The sequence below is a fragment of the Nematolebias whitei genome, chromosome 23, assembly GCF_014905685.2.
Source record: "Nematolebias whitei isolate Nwh7 chromosome 23, NemWhi1, whole genome shotgun sequence".
NCBI classification, from domain to species: Eukaryota; Metazoa; Chordata; class Actinopteri; order Cyprinodontiformes; family Rivulidae; genus Nematolebias; species Nematolebias whitei.
Window position 1 is genome coordinate 15,832,451 of NC_056520.1, and position 7,296 is coordinate 15,839,746.

A 7,296-nucleotide genomic window follows, 5' to 3' on the forward strand; every position below is an offset into this window, starting at 1 on the left:
AAAAAAAACGAAGTCCAGATGACATGATTCAACCTTTTTTGTTGTTATATACCTGGATGACTGAGAAAACAAACTTTGTGTACACTGTGTTGGTTTTATTGGACTTGACTTCAGCTTTTGACACAGTGGATCACACTGTTCTTATCAATAGACTAAGAGATCTATTTGGTATTTCTGGCACCGTTTTAAATTGGTTTATTTCTTATTTATCTGAAAGGTCTTTTACTGTTTTTATGAATAATGTTCACTCTGATGTTGCACAGCTGTCTTGTGGGGTACCCCAGGGTTCTGTTCTGGGTCCAGTCCTCTTTTCATTGTATTTATGCCCTTTAGGTTTTATTTTGAAACGTTACATTAATGTGTCCTACCATCTGTATGCTGATGATATTCAGCTATACTGTTCTTTTCGAGCCTCCGAATTCCATAAATTGACAGAACTCAGAAACTGTCTGTTAGATATCAAAACATGGCTGAATGACAACTACCTGCAGTTAAATGCAAATAAAACTGAGACTCTTATTATTGCCCCTGATGATAAAATCCCAGTAATCAGGCAGTATCTTACATTCTTAAATCCTTTGGTAAATAATCATCTAAGAAATTTAGGTGTTGTCTTTGATAGTTCTTTATCTTTGGACAGTCATTGCAAATTGCTAGTTCGAAATTGTTTTTTCCACTTAAGAAACATTTCTAAACTACGTGGAATTGTATCACAGAAGGAACTTGAGATGATTGTCCATGCTTTCATTTCATCTCAGTTAGATTACTGTAATATCATTTTAAATGGGTCTGAACAAATATTCCCTAGCTCACCTTCAATCTGTGCAGAATGCTGCGGCGAGGCTGCTAACTGGAACCCACAGAAGAGCTCACATAACTCCTGTTCTGGCCTCCCTGCATTGGCTCCCTGTGCATTTCAGGAGTCATTTTAAAATTCTGGTTCTAACTTTTAGGGCACTTCATGGTCAGGCTCCCAAATATTTACTGGACCTTTTGAAGCCTCTTTGTCCCATCAGGACTTTGAGATCTTCAAATCAAATGTTGCTGATAGTTCCGAGAACTTATTTTTAAACACGTGGAGACAGAGCATTCCAAGTGGTGGCCCCCAGGCTTTGGAACGCTCTGCGCTGCTCAGATTCCATTGACTCTTTCAAAAATGATCTTAAGACTTATTTATTCAGACTGGCTTTTATTTAAATTTTATTTACTTTTACTTTGTGAAGCACTTTGTGATGTCATTGTCTGTGAAAGGTGCTATATAAATAAATATTACTTACTTACTTACTTACTCTGCCTCTGCAAGACATTTTATAGTGTAACCATTTCCATTTTTCCAACTTACTCTCAACTTTCTGTTCTACATTTTCCCAGTTTTTCTGTACTACAGCCTTATCCCTTGATAGACACCAAGATATTTAAGACCATCTCAAGAAGAACAAGAAGAACAAAAACAAAAACAGACAAGAAGAAGAAACTCCATTGTCCTCATGCAGTAGTTTTGATTACGTACAGAGACATGTCACTGTGACAGTTTTAGTGGAGCCATGTGTGTTTATTGTTGTGACTTTAGAAACGTTAATGCATGCAGTCTTTTTTGCTGCAAAGTTGTACACATTACTTGCCCACAACCCAAAATGGATCAAACACCATTCCGCAGCAGGACAGGCTGCAGTTAAAACATATTTTCTGTATATAATCATGACTCGATCAACCTGTTTTACTTTGTCCACCATAAGAACAAATGCTTCTTGCTTTGCATCCAAATACAGTATTAAATGGTTGATCATAATTCTATTAAATGGAGCAAGACAGACAGCAGAATGCTTTCTACGAAATAGCACTGCGAGTTAAAAAGGTGAAGGTCTGTTCGTTGAGCTTATTGTTCCAGAAGTCTTGTGGTTCCTTTAGATGTAACTTCCCAAACATAAGTCATGCTCCTCCAGACCTTCCAAACAAGTCACACTTTTCAGTTTGTTTTAACGGTCCTGCAGTGCCCTTTAAACTGCTAACTGAGGCCTGTAGGTGGAGCTCATTTTAATAAATATTGCACAGTCTGACCTTTGGGGTGAATTTGCTAGGACATACGTACATATAGGAAAACTGGTAGTCGTCTTAAATCTTTCTCTCTGTAGAATGATTGACTCGAGGTAGTTTAGAAATGACCTTTGACCCTTCTTGAATTGATGAGCAGGAGCAGTTGCTTCTTTAAGGTCATTGCTGATGTCTTTAGGTCTTTGTGTTGTGTTAAACATGTGAATGCTCCAGAGCAGCAAACGCTCCTGCTGGAACCAGTTTTAAACTCACAGCTTTTCCCATTTTGTTTTTGTTTAGTAAATTCTGATACAATGGAATCAGCTTTGTAGGTTGGATTTGAATAATTTTAGAGCCCGGTAAAGATATTATCTTTTAAAATATGTCTTTATAAAACCATAAAATCAGACCAGGTTGGACATTTTTAATTTTGTTTTTAATGGGGGGGTTTTTCCCTCGACACCAGCAAAGTAAAAACCTATCATAACGCCCACCCTTGGAATTAACAATTTTACTTCAATAATATACAATGTGCAAAATTTAAATAACACAAGTCAAACACCCCGTTTCTGTAACCATCATGTAACATTTGGGCCTCAATGACAAAAAGACGAAGTATTGGCACCGTCCTAAAACACATTTGATATTTCTGGATCAGTGAAGCTGTAGGTAGGCAATAAATCTGTCACTACTTAACAGAGAATGGAGCGGAGACAAAAAAAAAACAAGTGCTACATGAGTGATGAATATCCAGCTTTATCAGATATGTGTGTGATATATGAGATTGGCTCATAATCGGCATTTAGTTCTGCCATATGGTTGGACCTGCCTGCCAAGGTACAAGGACTCAAACATGGAGGTAAAACTCCCGGGAGGAGAGAACTGCAGCTTTGATTCCAAACAAACGGAGGAGAACGTGGCAGCATTTTAAATCAATGACCTGAAGGAGGGCGTTCTTATTGCAGAATGACAGACACACCGTCAAAGAAAGCACAAATCAAGATATAAAAAAAAAAAACAAGCAAAAAAGAATTGTGCATAGCAGCTTCAGAGAGTTTCTTGTGTTTTGGAAGGATAAATACAAAAACACAAGTTAAGCTAGAAAAAATGGCCTTTTCTGTGAAAAAAGAAGCATGACTGCTGATTTGCTGAAGAAGCTAAAAATGAGTAAGCACCAGACAAGACAGAACCCATATTAGCAAAACAGTAGCTAAAACTAGCAAAATCATAAAAACTGAAGATAAAAAAACAGTGGTCAAAAGTGAAATTGTAAAATTGCGATTAAATTAGCAAGAGTGACAAAATGCTAAAACGATAAATACTCAAAAGCTGCAAGTTAAATTTAACAAGAAAGTAGGTGAAATTCGCAAAAATTTAAAGCTAATAGCTCAAATTAGGGAAGCCACAGCTATATGTTAGACATTAGTTGGGGGGTTCCGCAGGGGTCCATACTGGGTCCCCTCCTATTCTCTTTATACCTGCTGCCGCTTGGTGCTATTTTCCGGAAACACAACATGCCCTTCCACTTCTGTGCCGATGACTGTCAAATTTACTTCCCCCTTAGACACAATGGTACATGCTCTATTCAACCGCTGCTCAACTGCCTGGCTGACATCAGGGACTGGATGGCTTTAAATTTCTTAAGTTTCAATGAAAAGAAGTCTGAAGTCATGCTGTTCCCTCCCAACGACACAATCACAAATCACTGCATTGACCTTTCTGCTCTAACCCTGTCAGAAAAACAAAGAGTCACTAATCTGGGCTTGATAATGGACCCTTCCCTGAAACTTAACAATCATGTAAACATGATTGTTAAATCATGCTTCTTCCAACTGAGGTGGCTGTCTAAACTGAAGCCCATATTGTCCAAAAATAACCTGGAGACAGTAATACACGCATTCATTACATCTAGGCTTGATTACTGCAATTCACTCCTGTTTGGTATCAGTCAGACCTCCATTGCACGACTACAACTGGTCCAGAATGCAGCAGCCCGATTTTTAACCAGTACAGGCAAAAGAGAGCACATTACACCAGTTTTGGCCTCACTGCACTGGTTACCGGTTCACTTTCGAACCCAGTTCAAAATACTCATGTACTGTATGTCTACAAATCACTGAACAGTGTCGTCCCCCCATCTCTCTGATTTGCTACAACTGTATGTCCCACCACGCTCCCTGTGGTCATCGGACCAGTTGCTCCTCACAGTTCTAGGAACTCGTCTTAAGCGCAGAGGTGACAGGGCCTTCTCTGTAGCAGGACCAAGACTCTGGAACGAGTTACCTCTGCTTGTCAGACAGGACCCCTCCCTCTCGGTTTTCAAGTCCCGTTTAAAAACTCACTACTATTCAATAGCTTTCAACACAAGATGATCTGTGTTTTGATCCTGTATGCTCTACACTGATTTGTCGTCATTATCTGCATCGTTTTTTGTCTATATTCTGATTTACCTCATTTTGTATTTTGCTTTGTGTTACCTGTTGTTTTGTCTGTACAGCACTTTGGTTGGCCTTGTTGCTGTTTTAAGTGCTTTATAAATAAAGTGGTATGGTATGGTAGTTAAAACCATAGACACATATACACTAGACGTTGAGAGATCTGGCCCACTGCAGCGATACGTCAGAGCGTCTGCTATTTTAAATGTGGCGGAACTGCTGGTCATTTAATTCAAAGAAATGGACTGAACTTCATAAAGCACCGTTCTACAAAAAGTTTTAAGTTGATGCCTGTCATTCACAAACACTAATATATATCAGAAACAACCAGGCACCGAAGGCAACATTTGTAACCAGTGGTGGCCACTTCTGGACAAAAATTCACCAGCCGCCACTGTTTGTAACTTTTAACGTTTAAAAAAAAAGTTACAAATGTTTTCTTCGGTGCTTGGTTGTTTTTCATACGAGTGTGTGTGAATGACAGGCATCAACTTAAAACTCTTTGTAGAACGGTGCTTTATGAAGTTCTGTCCATTTCTTTGCATTAAATGACCGGCAGTTCCACCATATTTAAAACGGTGTCGACGTACAATTCAGCACTCAATGGGGCGTCTCTGTATAAGTCTGTGGTTAAAACCATCCATCCATTATCTTTTATCCGCTTCTTCCTTTTTGGGTTGCGGGGGTCACTGGTGCCCATATCCACCCATCACTGTGCAAGAGGCGGGGTACACCCTGGACAGGTGTCTTGTCCATCACAGGGCCACATAGAGACAGACAACCGTTCACTTTCTCACTCACACCTAGGCACAATTTAGAGTTACCAATCAGTGTAACATGCATGTTTTTGGTCTGTGGGAAGAAACTGGAGTACCTGGAGGAAACCCACGCATGAACGGAGAGAACATGCAAACTCCACCCGGAAAGACCCCCGGCCGGGATTTGAACCGGTGACCTTCTCGATGAGAGGCAACAGCTCTACCAACTGAGTCACTGTGTAGTTAAAGCTAAAATCAGAAAATCAGCAATAAAATGCAAGAATTAGCAAAACTGTAGCTAAAATCTAAAATTTCCACATAAAAAGTTAAAAACAACAACATCAGTACAAAAGCTAAGTTAAAAGCTGCAAAATTCAAGATGAAACTTCAAAACAGTACCATAAGGGTGCATTCACACTAGCCCTGTTTAGTCCGCTTTAATCGAACTCTAGCTCGTTTTCCTTGAAAGTCCGGTTCGTTTAGGGAGGTGTGAACGCGCCATTGAACTCTGTCACAGAACAAAAAGGCGAACTCTGGCCCGGGCTAAAACCTAGGTCTCGGTCCGGTAGAAGCGAACTCCAGCGCGGTTCGAGTGCAGTGTGAATGTAAACAGACCGAGCCCCGCTCCACAGGGTAAACAAACACGCATTTCTCTTACCTTATATGGAGCCGTCAGCTGCCTTTTGAGGAAAAACAATATTCTCCATGGTCTTCTGTCTCATCTTCTGCTCATGCTAAGTCCATTTTTGAAAAATGACAAAATATAACTCCTAAAACTGCTAAAACTTGATGCCACTTTGTTTTTATTTTTATTTACAGAAGAAGAAGAAGACATGTCTTCAGAGGTTTTTGTGTCGTTTCTTTCAGTAGTTCTTGGTGCAGCGCCCCCACAGGCGAGCGGGGGAATAGGTTGGTTCAACAGGTTGACTCGACTGCACAGTGCAGTGTGAATGCAAACTCACCAGCTCAAATGTAAACAAAAGCTCATGAATATTGGTCCCGAACCGAATCGAGCCTACCGGACTATCTGGTGTGAAAACGACCTAAAGGTATGTAACCCGCAGGTCCAATAAATGTCACGTCACTCCATCAAGTCAAAATAGACTATTAGTGGACAGCATTATGGCACTCGAATTCCCAAACATTACAACCAGTGCTACTCATCTGTTCCACAAGCCTACAAGTCAAAAAGAAGAAGATGACAAAACTAAGTGAAAAAGACCACAAACTTCAGGTTCCCACACCACTACACACATGCGAATGGGTCAGGCTACCTGGATGTAAAGGCTTGTGGCTATAAGTTACATCTAGTGTCACACAGGTGGGTGGCTAAATAAAGACAAACGAAACAAAAATAAAAGTAGTTAGTCCGCCCTTATAAGATACACTCCCAGATTTTCTGGTCTACAGGCCATGCAAGGCCCGGAAAACAAAAACCAAAAACAATTTATTAAACTCAACTAAAAAAAGGACAGCAGTACATCTGAAACTATAAAGACATCAGAAATCTAATTAATAACTCAACAGTTTCATATACAATTCATATTAATAGTCATTAAAATACAATATATAAAAAGTAATAAACTCTACACCTGGCACGTCGTCACACCCACGTGCAGATGGATGATGTAGAAAACACCTTAAAATCTTGTGAGGCCACACTGCAACATCCATACAAACAACACATTAGGAGAGATACCGGCAATGAGTTTTAGAAACCACCAGACCATATTAAACGTGATTTCTTACCACACGTCCCAACAGCACAATCATCAGAGCTCTGATAGACATTTCTGAGGCCACACCTACTCCTTTATCTGCTTGCCTTTCATTCAGTGAGGTGGAGCACCAACATGTGCCACTGGTTACATCCAGACTGATCAAAACTGTAGCTCAAAGGTAAAATTAGAAAGTCCACAGCTAAAACTTAAAGAGTAAAAAAACAAAAACAAACAAAAAAATCTTAAAGCTAAAATAAGCAAGACAGCAAAGACTGAATAGGGGGGCGGGGGGGGGCAGTCTGGATGTAACCAGTGGCACATGTTGGTGATCCACCTCACTGAATGAAAAAA